This window comes from Zalophus californianus, chromosome 9 (assembly GCF_009762305.2).
Source record: "Zalophus californianus isolate mZalCal1 chromosome 9, mZalCal1.pri.v2, whole genome shotgun sequence".
In the NCBI taxonomy this organism is placed as follows: Eukaryota; Metazoa; Chordata; class Mammalia; order Carnivora; family Otariidae; genus Zalophus; species Zalophus californianus.
This window is the reverse complement of record NC_045603.1, coordinates 57,657,627-57,673,923: the sequence shown is the minus strand read 5'-3', so window position 1 is coordinate 57,673,923 and position 16,297 is coordinate 57,657,627. Positions and strand designations below refer to the sequence as shown.

Below are 16,297 nucleotides of genomic sequence, written 5' to 3'. Positions count from 1 at the left end.
GTCAGGGCCCAACTGAAGTTTGTCAATTTAAATACACATCAGCTTAGCTGTTCTTCGGCTATGTTCAGCATGTGGAGCTGGCAGAGTTGGATTCGACCAGAGCTGTGGTTTGGCTGTGTGGAGGACACTTTTCCTGGAGACAGGCAAGTGAGTTGAAGATAAACAAAGGAGTGACTAAAGTGATTGTCCAAGTGGAAGTGCTGTTTCTTCCTTTCTGCTGTAGGCTCAAGTGGCTGGTGTTGAGATGGGCAAGTTCATGAAAGCCAGGAAGGTGGTGCTCGTCCTGGCTGGATGCCAATCTGGGTGCAAACTGGTCATCGTGAAGAACATTGACAATGGCACCTCAGACCGTCCCTACAGCCATGCTCTGGTGGCTGGAACTGACCACTATCCCCCCCTCTCCGTACAAAGTGACAGCTGCCATGGGCAAGAAGAAAATCGCCAAAAGGTCAAAGATCAAGTCTTTTGTGAAAGTTTACAACTACAATCATCTCATGCCCACAAGGTACTCTGTGGATATCCTCTTGGACAAAACTGTCCTCAAAAATGATGTCTTCAGAGACTCTGCTCTTAAACACAAGGCCTGAAGAAAGGCCAAGGTCAAGTTCAGGGAGAGGTACAAGACTGGCAAGAACAAATGGTAGCTGCTGTTTTAGATCTGTTTTGGGTCAGTCATTAAAAATACCAAAAAAAAAAAAAAAAGATTATCCATGGAATTTAAGCTGGATAAAGATCAAAGTGAATACACTGCGGTAAGGAGCCCGGAAGAGGTGGTAGACCCAGTCTGAATGTATATCCTGGTGGGATCTAAGAATATTTACTTACTGGAGGGAGTGAGCTGGCAAGATAGGCATAGGATCCATGGATCAGAGATTGCAGGGGCTTCTCTCGGCCGGGAGGAAATGGTTCCAGGGCACCTATGTTCGCTGCCAAGAGTGAGGCAGATCCTGTGGGAATCTCACTGAGCTCAGTAAATTGTGGGAAATCACTACTGCAGGAGGCACATGGCTGGCATACCCCACACCTCATCCTCCCCAAAGTGGTCCCAATTCAGAGTATGTTGGTTCTGGACCCAGAGAGAGAAAAACCATGAGTGGAAACTTCAACAACTGTAATGCTGGTAGATGATTTGCTTTTAAAGTAGATGTTGGGGGCAACGTTCCTGGGGCGGTATGGGCCTTGGATCTTCACTTTTCTCTCGAAGAGGTGATGGTCATGTGTGTTACCTACATCCATGGACTTCCTAGCTGTGTAATCTGTGCCCCTCTCCTATTTTTCAAATCTCAAACAAACAAGCCGGATAATAAGCAAATGAGGCTTATGTTGTTGGTGAGATAAGTCTGCCTCCTCCTGTAGCTTTGTAATTAAGCCCTTTGTAAATTGTGGTACATACTGCTTTTTATTAACCAATGTCTCGACGCTCCAGCGACTGGGTGCAACCCCTGCTGTGCTTTCCGAGGCCCCTCTTGGAGCGGATCCGCATGGGCAGATGGGGCCGGTCCCTGGCCCAGGACACAGGGTGGGGGTGGTATGAAGTGACACGGCAGCTAGGCAGTGAGTCTGGGAAACACTTTGCCACTTCCACAAAGATGTAGGAGAAAAATAGAAGAGAGAGAAAGAAGAGGAAGAAGTGGATGAATCAGAAGGAACAAGCGGAAGAGGAGGAAGAGAAGGCAAAGAGGGAGGAAGAGGAAATGAAGAAGGACACCAAAAGGGATCAGTCAGATCCTAATCTTCCCGTCCATGCCATCAGCCCGTGGCATCTGAGCGCCTCATGAGACGAGGTAGGGGATCGTCAGGGAGGAAGGCCTTCTTCTGCCCCATGATCTTTCCAGCTGGACTTTGAACCAAATTGACATGAGACAGGTTAACAGGAGCAAATAAAATTTAAGGTGTGTACATATGGTGAATCCACACAGACATGAAACTCAAGGTAATGAGGCAACGGGAAGCTCGTATGAGCTCAGGACAAAGCTAAGGGCCTAAGGACACAAAGGCGAGAAAAGTCCTTAGCGAGAAGGTGAAAGGAGACGTTTGGAAAAACAAGATTGTTCTATCGTGCTTCTGAGTTCCTGTGGTAAAAGAGGTCTCTGTTAGTACTTCTCTCCCTGACGCAGGCTCTCCCTTCCAACGTAAATTTAGGCAGTTATGGGGGAGGCAGCAACTTCCCTGCATCTGCTGGGTTTTTATTACTTTTAACTCGAAATAATCTTTATGCCAGAGTGGCATATTGGGGGTGTCTCATCCTGTACACCTCTAGGGCGGTCACTCGTGCTCAGGCTGAGGATCAGCCTTCACTACCCTTTCCTATTTTCATTTTTTAAGAGTTAAAAATTCATAGGCCAAGAGGGTAGCATCTTGCACAATATATGGTTTTGGCTCTACACTCTCCCTATTCTCCCACCTGTTACTGAGTTTTCTGTTCAAATGGGAAAGGACAAGGGGTCTTGTCTTGGTGCTGTACCAGCACCAACTTGGGCAGGAGGTATTTGCTGATTCTTCTGTGCCCAGCACCTCCGAGGGCCCCTGAGAAAGACCAAAAGATTGTTTATGCATATTAAGTGCACATACATATTTATGGCAACATTCCTTCTCTCAAAAAGATTACAACTTGCTTGAAGTAACAGGCATATTAAACAAGTATATAAAATGTTAATTGCTAGACAGTGAATATGAAAGGGTCTTGAACAGGGTTGTAGGGCTCAAACCATCCCAGAGGTGTCAGAGGAGAAGATGGCTTTTATAGGACAGGCTGTCAACAATTTTGAAAAGACTTTGCCTGCCAAGTCTCAAAGGAAAATCTTTTACTTTCCTCAAACAGATACAGCCCCTGAGCTGACATGTTCACTTCCTACGTCAGACTTGGGGCCCAGAGCTACTGGGGATGAAAAGATTGTAGGGTCAGGCAGAGAATATTAATACCCTGTTTTCTTTTCAAGATCAGGAGCGGGAGGGATATGCACAGAAGGAAAATGCAAGAGAGCTACAGAGTGAATTGCAAAGAAAGCAAAAGTTTAACCAGGTCTTTGTGCCACTTACCATCTACCCCCCCCTGCATCCCCCATGTCCTGCCCTGGTCCTTGAGAAAGTAAATATTGACTTGAGCTAAGAAAGTAAATTTCTGCCAAATTTCTGGCCGAGTGTTTCTCCAAGGGACGTGGGGCAACCATAAAGTGTTTTAACAACCCCTATGTTTGAGTGACTACTGCATTTTCACTTACTGAGAAATCTTGTTCTCTGAAAAAGCATCTCTTGTACAAAACTTTGCTGTTTAAAATTGTATCAGTAAGAATGGATATATCATTCTTGCCTCTGAGTCGCTCTGACACAGAAGCAGCTTCAATATACAACTCAGAGAGCTTCAGATAATGGGTGCTAGACACAACATTTCACAGCTGTATGCTTGACCCTTGAAAAACATGGGTTTGAACTTGACGGTCTACTCATATACAGATTTTTTTTTAATTTGATATATACAATATAGTACTGTAAATGTATTTTCTCTTAAGATTTTCTTTTGCAGTATATAAAATTTATTTGAACATTTGTTATTCTTGAAATTAAGGGGGAGCACATCTGGAAAACACACTGGCAATTGAAATCAGATCCTTGAATTTGCATAATAGCACCTAGGATTTGAGATCGATGCCTGATTTGAACTGACCAGATGTCTGGAGGTGGGAAGTTCTGCTTGCTTTATGACACTGCCTGTAATGCGATTATTTTCCAGTGGAACTCAAGCCATACCTTCAGCTTGGCTGCTGGAACCTGCTGTACCGAATGACCACGGGAGTGGATGTAGCAGGTAACTCCCTGTACCTAGGACTAAATATTCTGTTTGAAATTATGATATCCTCATTTGTAAGGTGGTTCTTTACCCAAGTTGGGAAGAGACATTATTGTGAACCTCAGAGAAAAGAAGGTGGTCCCCTTAGTTAATGCAATATTATATATGGTACAGGCGTCCAGTTATGGAGTGAAGAAGGCATGGGAATAAAAGACGGAGTGTAGGGAATATAGTCAATGATATTGTAGTTGTATTGTATGGTGACAGATGGTAGCTGATGGTAGCTACAGTTGTGGTGAGCCATAGCAAAATATAGAGATGATAAATCACTATATTGTACACCTGAAACTAATGTAGCATTGTGTGTCAACTATACTAAAAAACTTTAAAAAATATATTATGTTTGGTAGTCAGGATAAGGATCTGACATAAGGATATTATATTTGTAAATGTTTATGAACCCATCATAAGATCACCGGAGGCTCTAGGTATGAATCTGCTTCCAAGCCCTTTTACTCTGTTGGCCGAATTCACTTTCTTGTTATAGGATTAAGATCTTCCGTTTCTGGCTGGCTATCACTCAGGAACCAGTCTTTGCTCCTAGAGCCTGTCTGAGTACGTCCTTATGCTTTGGAGAAAGTCCTGGAAGCCTCTCTCCAGTAATTAATTGTACGTGGCTCACATCTCAGAACCATCAACAGCACCTCAAATACCTTTCACCATCGAAGTCTCCCTGACTTCCCTTCTGCCATTTCCTGCACTTTCCTTATGATTTTCTTAATAACATTTTCTTTTCTCTAGCTTACTTTATTGTAAGGATACAGTATATAATACATATAACGTACAAAATATGTGTCAATCGACTGCTTATGTTATCAATAATGCTCCCAGGCAACAGTAGGCTATTTATAGTTAAGTTTTTAGGGTATCAGAACTTATGTGAATTTTCGACTATGCAGGCAGTCAGCGCACCTAAGCCCTTATGTTGCTCAAGGGTCAACTATACTTTCTAAGGTAACAGACCTTGGGTCCACTTTGCAGTTCAGACCGGATGTAGACCCCTTTTCACACAGCCCTGCTTTGCTTGGAGACTATCAACACATTGCTTCACTCCTAAATCCTGTACTAACTCTTTTCTTTTGTTTGATGAGATGACCCATGGGTCTTCTGGGGGGCAGTCTCCCTTGTGGCAATAAGTCAAAAGACCTGACTATGTTGGACTGCAAGTTGGCTCAGACCTCAGGCTGATTGGGCTAGGACACCTTTTAATTTTTTTTACATTTTTTTTAAAGATTTTATATTTTTTTAATTTTTATTTTTTTTTTAAGATTTTATTTATTTATTTGAGAGAGAGAATGAGAGATAGAGAGCACGAGAGGGAAGAGGGTCAGAGGGTCAGAGGGAGAAGCAGACTCCCTGCTGGGCAGGGAGCCCGACGTGAGACTCGATCCCGGGACTCCAGGATCATGACCTGAGCCGAAGGCAGTTGCTTAGCCAACTGAGCCACCCAGGCGCCCCTAAAGATTTTATTTTTAAGTAGCCTCCACACCAAGGCTGGGCTCGAACTCACAACCCTGAGATTAAGAGTCGCACGCTCTACACCCTAAGCCAGCCAGACACCCCAGGACACCTTTTAGCTTCAAGACTTTCTCCATGGGGTTCTATCCTTCTCCCCTCAAAGCACGTGACCAGGATGCCAGCAGGCTCTCAGGCCTGTGCTATGTTGGTGAAAGGATGAAAGAGTCATGGGAATGTGTAAAATTTGCATGTGGAGTTCTTGACTGCAGCTGGTCCTACTGGGTGTACTCTCTTCCCCTCAGAGGGCATCGCATGACCACCTTTGGCATTTCTTCCAGGAAACAGTAACACCTGTCTCTCTCCTAAGTTGATCCTTGATTAGGTTCAGAAGGTGTTTACTAGTTTCTTAGGCTGCCTCAAAAATTATCCTCACGGTGTGCCTGGGTGGCTCAGTTGGTTAAGCATCTGCCTTCGGCTCAGGTCATGATCCCGGAGTTCTGGGACTGAATCCCACATAGGGCTCCCTGATCAGTGGGGAGTCTGCGTCTCCATCCGCTCCTCCATGCTCTCTCTCTCAAATAAATAAATAAAATCTTAAAAAAAAATTCTCCTCACAACTAATGAGGAGGACACAATATGCAGAAAAACGCAAAAACATGCTTTAGTAATAAAAATACAGGTCTGACTTGATGTGTGATACTACAACTTCACCAAAGATATTTTTGGAAAAATAAAACTTCTTAAGATTTACCTTGGATTCAGTGGAAATGATTTACACAATGATCCGCCTTTGGCAGAACATGAAATAAAATGATCTACTCACTAAGGTTAAATTTGAGATGTCTCCCAGGCATTCAAGGGGAAATGTGGAGGAGGCCATTGGCAATTCGAGTCTGGAGCTCAGCAGACAGGTGCGGGCTGACACAGAAGATAGCTACACAGGAGGCTGAGGACTGAGCCCCGAGGGCACCCGACATTAAGGATCTGGGAAAAGTGGAGGAACCAGCAAAGGAAACGGAGAGGAAGCATTGAGACAAGAGGAAGTGAGTTGCAAGACAGAGGTGTCCCGGAAGCCAAAGGAAGAAGGTGTATCAAGAAGGAGACAGAGACAGTGGTCAAATGCTTCTGTGTAAAGTCACATGAGGACAGGAAGTGAACCCTGGCAGTCCAGGAGGAGGTCACTGGCCACGTCCGTGGAAGCAGTTTGGGAAGAGTGGTGGGTGCGGGTGCGTGATGCAAATCCTTTCATCCAATATGGGAAGAGGGGTTGGAGGCAGTGAGTGTGGACAGATCCCTAGAGGAATTTGGGGGCCACCAGAGAAAGATGTGGTGGTGGGGGTGGGGAAGGGACAGCAGGCGGCGAGAAATAGGTAATGGAGAGCGAGAGAGTGGTGACTTAGGAGAGGAGGGGGAGGGTGGAATTGCAGGAGGGCGCGCTGCAGGGGCCCAAGGGGCTGTGCTCTACTGCACACGTGCAGGGACAGCACTCAGACGGAGGGAGGGTAGGCAGCGCGGCTGCAGGCCCTGGTGGCTGCCAGGGCGTGGGAAGACTCGGGGGGAAATTCTCCTCCAGTTGCTTCAGGGTTTCTCAGTCAAGTTGCTCATCAGCTCAGTGCGAGGACAGGAGAGGACAAGTTGGAGGACTGAGGAGAGAGGAGGGGTTTGGAAAGGTTGTCTGGAAATGGGGAGAATGAATGGAGAATGGCCATATCCAAGAGCGGAAAGGCCCACTGGAGATCTGTGGTCATGGATTTCTCCTGAGACCAGTCAGCCTATGAGTTCTGTTCTCTCCATCCGCACTCAGGGCGACAAGGGCAGGCCTGAGGCAATGAGAGGTGGTATGACCCGGGCTTGTGGTTTGGCCAAGCGAGTACCACTAAGGGAGACAGGGGGGCAAAGGAGTCTCAGGCATGGCCGCTGCGGGGGAGGGTGATAGTAACAGATCAGGGAGTGTAGGTGGGGAACGAAGGAAGGGAGGATAGCAAGGGATGGGGGTTAGTGTAAAGGGGGTTGTTGGGTCAGTGGCACTGGAGTCCTGGCGGGCTCAAGAACATTGGGGATCCGGGACGCCTGGGTGGCTCAGTCGGTTAGGCATCTGCCTTCAGCTCGGATCATGATCCCAGGGTCCTGGGATCTAGTCCCGCATCGGGTTCCTTGCTCAGCGGGGAGTCTGCTTCTCCCTCTGCCTGTCGCACCCCCCGCTTGTACTCTCCTGCTCTCTCTCTAGCAAATAAATAAATAAAATCTTTAAAAAAAAAGAACACCGGGGATCTGGGAGAGAGATGGAGTGAGCTGGAAGGAGCAGGGGTGGTGGTTGCAGGAATGGGACGCGTGCACCTGAGATGCCTCGGGCTTCTGGGAACGAATGCCCCTGCGCTGTTGCCTCATCTCTGCTTTGAAAACCTTGCAGTTACCTACAGGAACAGGGAATTCTTTACCTTGAAAACCATTCAGCTTTGGGAGCAATATCCAGAAGAACGTCCTCATGCCTCAGACACTAAATCTCACCCTCTCCCATTCCTGGTAGGTGATGGGGCCATCAACGTGCAATTCCGGCCGTGTTAACTGGGACCCCTTTCCTCCCTTCCTACTTAAAAACTCTACTGGACGGCGCCGGGCTGGCTCAGTCGGTTAAGTGTCCGGCCTCTTGGCTTCAGCTCAGGTCAGGACTGCATGGGTTGTGGGATTGAGCCCCACATCGGGCTCAGTCGGCTTGAGATTCTCTGTCTCCCCCTCTGCCCCTCTGCCCCTCTGCCCATGCACACACCCTCTCTGTATATATATATCTAAAATAAATAGATAAATCTTAAAAAAAAAAAAACCTATTGGAATGTGAGGAACCTGCGGAGAGTGAGGTCATAGGTAATCTCAGCTCCTGTTTTTTGGGTTTTTTTTCAATGTATTTCTGAAGGGACAGCCTGGACTCCCCTTGCCACTCAAATATTACTTGTTAAGTAATAAACTGCTGTGTCTCCCCACGACTTTTGCCACGTCTGGGTGCTTTCACAAGTCCCCGACTGAGGGTTGCTGATGTAGGGCAATGTGCAGAGAGAACCGGCCCGGGTGACACGGTCCGGTCCCTGGACAGTGACTCAGGGAAAAGGTCTCCAGGAAAACAGGTTGTCATTTACAAACATGAACAAAGGGGAAGGGTCTTAATTTCCACATACATTCCTCGTCTCACATTGCGTGGTCCCCTGGGCCCCCAGCCTCATCACCTGAAACTGCTGCATTATCATTGCTGCTTCGTGAGGCTGGAGGTCCGGACGCCACTCCCCAGTACCGGTGTTACCCCTCCTTTGGTAATAACGACACCCTTTATCCTCACTCTTTAGAACTGTGTGTGTGTGTGTGTGTGTGAACGACATCCACCACAGTTCGTGCCCTCGGCTGGCTGGATGCCCCACAAAGGCGCTCCCCACTAAGAGAGCCTTACTCTCAAAAGGAAGAGGGCGAGGGACGGTGCTGTGGCCGTGTCGCGGACACGACCCCGGGAATGCTGGCTGTGTCCCCCCTGCTGGTGCCACCCAGCCTCTTGGGAGAGCCTGTGTGTAAATAGTACGTGTGTAAATGCCTTTTAAGACATGAGTCCTTCTCTCAAGAGATTTGAAACTGCTTGTCGTAGAAGCTGTAATGGGGAAAGGGAATGATGCGCTGGTAATTATTACAACCAAGTGAAGTACCCGAAGAGTGAGAAAAGCATGTGTCACTAGATTTGCCGAGAAGGTTTGTGCCGGGGGCTCGACTTTGAAGGGAAAGTTTCTGAATCAGCGAGGCAGAAAGGGGAAAAGGTGACCACGGGAAACCAGGGGCACCATCAGTCCCCAAGCACAGGAAGACTTAGCTCCCGAAGTGTAAGAGGCTTATTTCAGACACATTCAAAGTGTGAGGTCTTGAAGCTTCCACCTTTCCTGGACACAGGCAGATTAGTCTCTGGAAGAGCCAGGAAGGCCCTTTTCCTGTTCTCTCTCTACTACAGCAGAGGAAGGAAAAGTACACTTTGCAGGAGACAGGCTTCCTGGGGCCCGAGGGATTTTCGGTGTCTATGGAAATGCTGGAGGTAGTAAAAGGTGTGTTCACTCCAGGATCCTGAAATCAAGTGGCCAAATGGAAGCCCTTTGAAACAAGCGACTGAGGGGCACCTGGGGGCTCAGTTGGCTAAGAGTCTGACTCTTGGTTTTGGCTCAGGTCATGATCTCAGGTTCCTGAGCTGGAGCCCTGTGTAGGGCTCCAGGCACAGCGGGGAGTCAGCTTCTCTCCCTCTCTCTGCCCCTCCCCCTGCTCCCGTGCTCTCTCCCTCTCTCTAAAATAAATCAAATCTTTTTAAAAAATGAAATAAATGATTACAAAATATATGTCCACCTCATTAATTGTCCATTGTTCTATAGACAATTTAGGGATTAAGATTTCTCACATCTGAGCACCTGGGTGGCTCAGTCTGTGAAGTACGTGTGTAATTCAACTCTTGCTTTCTGCTCAGGTCATGATCTCAAGGTTGTGAGATGGAGCTCTGCGTGGGATTCTCTCTCTCCAGCTCCAGCTCCCTCTGCCCTTCCCCCACCCCTCTCTAAACAAACAAACAACAAACAAAAAACAAATAAATTTTCTCATGTCAACAGAATTTCTGAGTGTTTGTGATGACTGCTACAAAGACATAGCCAATCACAGACTAAACGTGAATCATGGTAGTTGTGATGGTTTATTTTGAATTCCATTAAAATTTTTTTTTAATTAAGTAAACTCTACCCCCAACGGGGGCACAAACTCGCGACCAGAGATCAAGAGTGCATGCTCTGCTGACTGAGCCAGCCAGGTACCCCTTAGATTCCATTGTTTTAAAGATTTTATTTATTTACTTTCGAGAGAGAGAGAGAGAGAGAGAGAGAGAGAGAGAGCGGGCGAGCATAGAGGCAGAGAGAGAAGCAGACTCCCCGCTGAGCAGGGACCCCCCCCCCCCACCCCCCGACGCGGGACTGGATCCCAGGACCCTGGGATCATGACCTGAGCCAAAGGCAGACGCTTAACCTACTGAGCCACACGGGCGTCCCCCTTAAATTCTTTTTTTTAAGTAAAACTTTATTTTAAAATAAAACTGTCTCAAGCAAGGCAATGTCACATGCTCTTTGGGGGAGGCCTTAGGAACCACAAAGCTCAGAAAAAAGATTCAACCTGTTTCTTGTGTTGAATTTAAACTAGAAAATGATGCTGCTCTCACCAACTGGGATGTGAACAAGCTTTGTTGCCAAACCCCAGAGGAAGACTCGAACTTTGCCCCTAAAATGGGGCCCAGTGCCTTATCCAGCACTGGCGGTAAAGTGTTGTCTTCCTCCGGAGCTGCAGGAGCCCTTGGGAAGGAGCAGGAGGACCACACAGCGTGGGCAGAGGGAATGAATTCTGCATTTCCTTCTCAGAACTGGGAGTGGGAGGGCCCTGCAAGGAAGCGGCATGCAGAGAACTTGAGCGTGACTCGCAGAGACCAGCAGTCCCCTCAGCGTGGGCACAGCGGGGTGGGGACAGGCAGTGTGCCCTTCCTAGGGGCAGCCTCTGTTGGGGATCCCCGGTGCTCCCACTCAGAGCTCTTACCTGGGGAGCGTCAGGCCGGCCAGGTGAGGGCAAGGCCGGCAGAGAAACCCCTATAGCTGCCAGTCGGCAGGATGCCTGCTGCCGTCCCTGCGGGATGCCCTCCTTCTGCAGCCCCAGTGGTCTGCCCTGGACTTTCTTCTAGAAAACTGGGGAATTTGGCTGCTCCCTTGCCAGGGGTCGGGAACCTGCTGAAGCTCACAGGAAGCCTTTTCTGCTACTTACCCGGGCTCCCTCAGAAGCCCTTCCCAGCACTGATAAGAGACTAGAAAACACAAAGGAAACATTGGGCAAAATATGTCAGCACATGAATATGGATTTAAGCAATAAAAAACACCATGAAACAAAACAGGTTTTTTTCCTCTGAAAACTGCTAAGGGCAGGAATTTTCCCTATGCACCAGTTCTGATTTTGCACCATGCCTGTTGGAGAGCTTGTGAAAGGAAGCACCTTGCAGAACAGAGAGGGCTCTTGGGCAACAAGACCTGGTTTATAATCCTGCTTTTCCACTGTTTGGATTATTGGGCGATTAACTCAATTTCTCTCCCTGTAGTGTCCTGATGTATAAAAATTCATAATCCTCTCCCTTGTAGGGTTAATAGGCAAAGGAACTCAGTGGTTGGCAATGAGCTCATTGGAATCTAGGGAAAGTTGGCTCTCTGCCAGAAGAGCAGTGGGCAAAGCTAGAACCATGCCTGGCACACAGTAGGTGTTCAGGAAGGTTTGTTACATTAATGAATTTGCCTTCCCTACTCTGATGGTATTGAGAGCAATTTTACAACCGTCCAATTATGTCTCCAAAGCTCTCTTCCACCACCGGGGACACTTGCCCGCAGTCTCCTTGAGTAAGTATGTCCTATATGTGGTCAGGGCAAAGGATGGACATTCTGAGGTTTCCTCTGTCTCTGTTATTAACATGAAGACCAAAGGACCAGCTCCCTTCTGAAACACAAAGCAGGAAAATATCAAGAGAACGGTGTGCGTCTACATAATATCCCCATCCTGTCCTCTCGTAGATAATGAGACAAGTCAGCCTGAAGTATGGGAAGATGAAAGGATGAATCCCATTGTAGCTGGAGAAAATGTCCAAGGATAGCACAATTGGGCAAGTTATTAGTTGAATCGTATGTTTGTCATTTTCGTAAGTCAAAAACAGTGGCATACGGGCAGTATAATAGGATCTAAACCAAGACACCTAGATTTCTTACTAGCAGAGAAGATGCTTCTGGTGGAGGGAGACTTCAGGGCTGTGTCTGTCTGGTTCAGTTCGGGGCCACTCGCACTAACCCATCTTACAGTGGGGCCAGGCCGAGACCCTCTGTGTCTCTGGACACCTGAGCCCTTTTCTATCCACTGTGCCCTTACACAGGCTGTTCCCTCTGCCCAGAACACCCTGCACCTTTTTGCCTGCCTTCTCGGGCTATGGCTCAGCTCCTGTGTGAAACTGTCCCTGACCCCCGTCCTAAAGATAAACTAGTCAGCTCCTCACGTATGCCCCCCTTGCACTGAGTAAACTCCCATGCATTCAGTAGATACCTACTATACAGCCGGGACTTTGCAAGGTTCTCAAAAGTCCATGCCCCCAGGGGGATACTAGAGTAATGCATACGCATTTTTTGCTGTATTAGAGCTGGCTTCCGGCCTGATGTCCCTTCCTCAGGCTGGGAGGTAACATGCCCTCACCGCCACCCTCCCCAAAAGACATGCCGGCTTAGACTAAAGTTGTCTGGCCAAACAATGGTTGGAAGTAACCACAACCGTACAACCAGGAAATCATTGTGCAAGTATGAAAAGAATAAAGTTGTGGTGGTAATGTTTCTGAAGTTACATGTTAATGTGCCTCGGATCTTAACTTCTTCCCGTCCTCCCACCTGACAAATGATGGTGACAGAGATTGCATATCCACACATGTACTTTTGCCACAGTAGCTTTGACTCTGGTGACCCTATGATGTATCATTCAAACTGTTCCCTGTGCCCAGCCGTGACCTATTACCTGCAGGTTCTCCCTGGGGGTTTCTGTCCTCATCTTCAGAGCACTTACCCAGGATGCCAAGTGAAGGAAGAAAAAAAGGGAAGTCTTTGAGACTTACCCAGTGAGAGATTTTGTTTGCTGGGGTTAGAGCCCCAGCTGTCGGGGGCCTGCAGGTGTGGTGTCTTCTGCCCCACTGAGTTATTCTGTAAAAAATACCACTTCATATAATGTGACTGAGGTGACTCATAGAAGGTGTCAGGTAGTTTAGAGTCCTCTGATGGCTCCATCTGAAAACAGAAGAGCAGTGTAATTCTTCCTAGATTATTTGTGACTTATTCTGATTTTATCATTTTAATACAATTTTGGCCACAATTTAGTTGCAGAATGGCAGAGGACAGAGACCTATCAGACACAAGGAAGGTAAGACAATCTACTTAATGAAGACCTCAGAGTGGGGAGTAGGAATGGGAAAAGGCTGAGCAGAGGAGGGAAGAGAGGATTTGAAACCGGGGCTCAGAGCTGGCAGAGATGCAAACACCAGGGGAAAGGATTGACCAGGAGGCTCACTGAGGAGACTGAAGGGGTGGGCTCCACAGCCAGTGATGGGGAAGAGAGATCTCATGGTCCCTTCTGTGGAGAAGCCAATAAGCATGAGGGGGTGCTGACAAGTTGGTGGGGGCACAGCGAGGGAAACTAAGAGAGATCCAAATGGATGGACCTGATTTCTCAGTGAATTCAAAGACAAGGTCTTCTCCTGAAAGAGAAAAAAGTGGATGGTGAGTTTTGAAAGGAGGGGAGGAGAAAACATCTGAACAGCTGTTGGGAAATATGGGAGGAAGCTGATTTGAGATATGGAGCAGTATTGGACAGAGGTTGAGAATAGTGGGCTCATGGTGGCAGCAACCTCCTGCAGAAAACAATTTTGCTCTAGCAGAACTCAGTAGTGGGTTAGAGGAGAGAAAGGGTCCAAATGGGTTGACCCAGAAATGAAGTTTTGCTTGGCAGGTGGCACCAGGATGTGAGGGTACCAGCTGAAGGACTTTTCTGTGAGTGATCACCTGTGAATCTGGACTTAGAACAGGGAGGGCTGGGTAACAATGACCGGCTGATATCATTAATATCCTTAATCCAGAAAATATAGAAAAAGCTCATCCACTTTAATTGGAACACTATGAGTAAGTTTTCCCTTAAAACAATAGACAAGGGCGCCTGGGTGGCTCAGTTGGTTAAGCGACTGCCTTCGGCTCGGGTCATGATCCTGGAGTCCCGGGATCGAGTCCCACATCGGGCTCCCTGCTCAGCAGGGAGTCTGCTTCTCCCTCTGACCCTCTTCCCTCTTGTGCTCTCTATCTCTCAAATAAATAAATAAAATATTTAAAAAAAAACAATAGACAAAAATCATGAATAAGAACTACAAATAACCTAACAAATACATGGAGAATGTTTGACCTCATCAGGGGTCAAAGAAATGAGAATTTAAATACTGAGGTTTCATTTTTCACCTACCATGGTATCAAAAAAAGCCTAGTTTCAAAAAATAAAAATACTTCATGCTGATGGGTGAGAGGAAAACTACAAGGGTGTAAATTAATATAAATCTTTAAGAAGATAATTTAACAGCAATTTCTAGAAGGCTTAAAATTTTAGAGGTGCCTGGGTGGCTCAGTCGGTTAAGCATCGGACTTGTGATTTCTGCTCAGGTCTTGATCTCAGGGTCGTGAGATGGAGCCCTGCATTGGGCTCCTCGCTGAGCTGAGAGTCTGCTTGAGGTTCTCTCCGTCTGCCCCTTCCCCTACTTGTGCATGTGCATGCACGCTCTTGCCCTCAAATAAATAAATCTTTTAAAAATATATAAAATTTTTACCCCTTGGGATGCCTGGGTGGCTCAGTCGGTTAAGTATCTGACTCTTGATCTCAGGGTCATGGGATCAAGCCCAGCGTCAGGCCCAGTGTTAGGCATGTTCAGCGCGGAGTCGGCTTGAGACCTTCTCTCTCCCTCTGCCCCTCCCCCTACTCATGCATGTGCTCTCCTTCTCTAAAATAAATAAATAAAATCTTAAATTTTTTTTTAATCTTTTGAATTAGTCATTTTACTCCCTGGAATTTATACTAAGAAAATAATACAAATGAAGAAGACTTTTACACAAACTACTTTTTGTAAGTTCATCTGGAAGAATAAGTTTTGAAAAAGAGTAAGAAGAGGAACCTGATTTAACAAATATCAAAACTATAAGCTAATGATACTAAAACTGTATGATGCTGGCACAGAAATTTCCAGATGGCTCTAGAGAACATAATTGGCCCAGAATAGACCCAGATATATACGGAATAGGTATATTATAAAGGTGGCATTTAAAATCAGTAAGGAAAATACTGGCTTTTTAATGAATGATGTTGATACAATTGCCTATCCAACTGGGAACAAAACAAATTAAATTCCTAGCTTATATCATAAACAAATATAATTATTGACATATGATAATTACAATTGTTTTAAACCTATAAGAGTATTAAAAGAATATATAGGAGGATATTTTTATTATCCTTAAAGTACAGAAAGCCTTTCCAAGCATTACAGAAATTCTAAATGGGATAAAGGTAATAAACTATAGATTTGAATAAAAATTAAAACCTTTTGTATTACCAAAAACACTTTCAATAAAATTAAAAGATGATTCAACAAGGAGAAATGGGGAAAGAATATTCTCTTTACCAAATGGCGCTGGGACCACATATATACACCCTGTATATCCACATGTAAAAGAAATATATAAGAAACAAAATGATTAGTTGCTAAATGAAAAAGTTAGTATAGAGTTAATATGTACAGTATATTTATGTTTTTATTTCCAAAATGTATACAAAGAGACAGAAAAGCTAAAAGATATGTAACTGATATTTACAAAGGTTATCACTAAGTGGTGGAATTTCTTTTGATTTTAATTTTTTTAAAGATTTTATTTATTTATTTGACAGAGAGAGAGAGACAGCGAGAGCGGGGACACAAGCAGGGGGAGTGAGAGAGGGAGAAGCAGGCTTCCCGCTGAGCAGAGAGCCCGATGCGGGGTTCGATCCCAGGACCCTGGGATCATGACCTGAGCCAAAGACAGACGCTTAACGACTGAGCCACCCAGGCTCTTTTGATTTTAATTTTGTTCTTTATTTTAATTTAGGGTTTCCATAATTTCTATAATGAATGAAAATATATATACCTTTTACAATCAGAACAAATCAGAACAGATATATTTTTAGAACACTGGATATTAGTTCAGAATATGCATGCTTTATATTACTGTAGTAAAAAAATATGCCAAGTATAACTCCCTCTTGAAAGATTTTTTTCCCAACCTACTCCGAATCTGCTCACAGTGCCAGCTAAGGGGATAGTAGGCCATGTGTTTCCACCCCTTTGACCACAGCTAATCGGACCAGGGGTAA

The 16,297-nt window shown here is 46.0% G+C and overlaps 1 pseudogene; it reads left to right on the top strand.

Moving 5' to 3' along the window:
- The first annotated feature begins 244 nt into the window (after window positions 1-244).
- On the top strand, window positions 245-644 carry LOC113922370 (annotated as a pseudogene).
- Window positions 645-16,297: the final 15,653 nt, after the last annotated feature.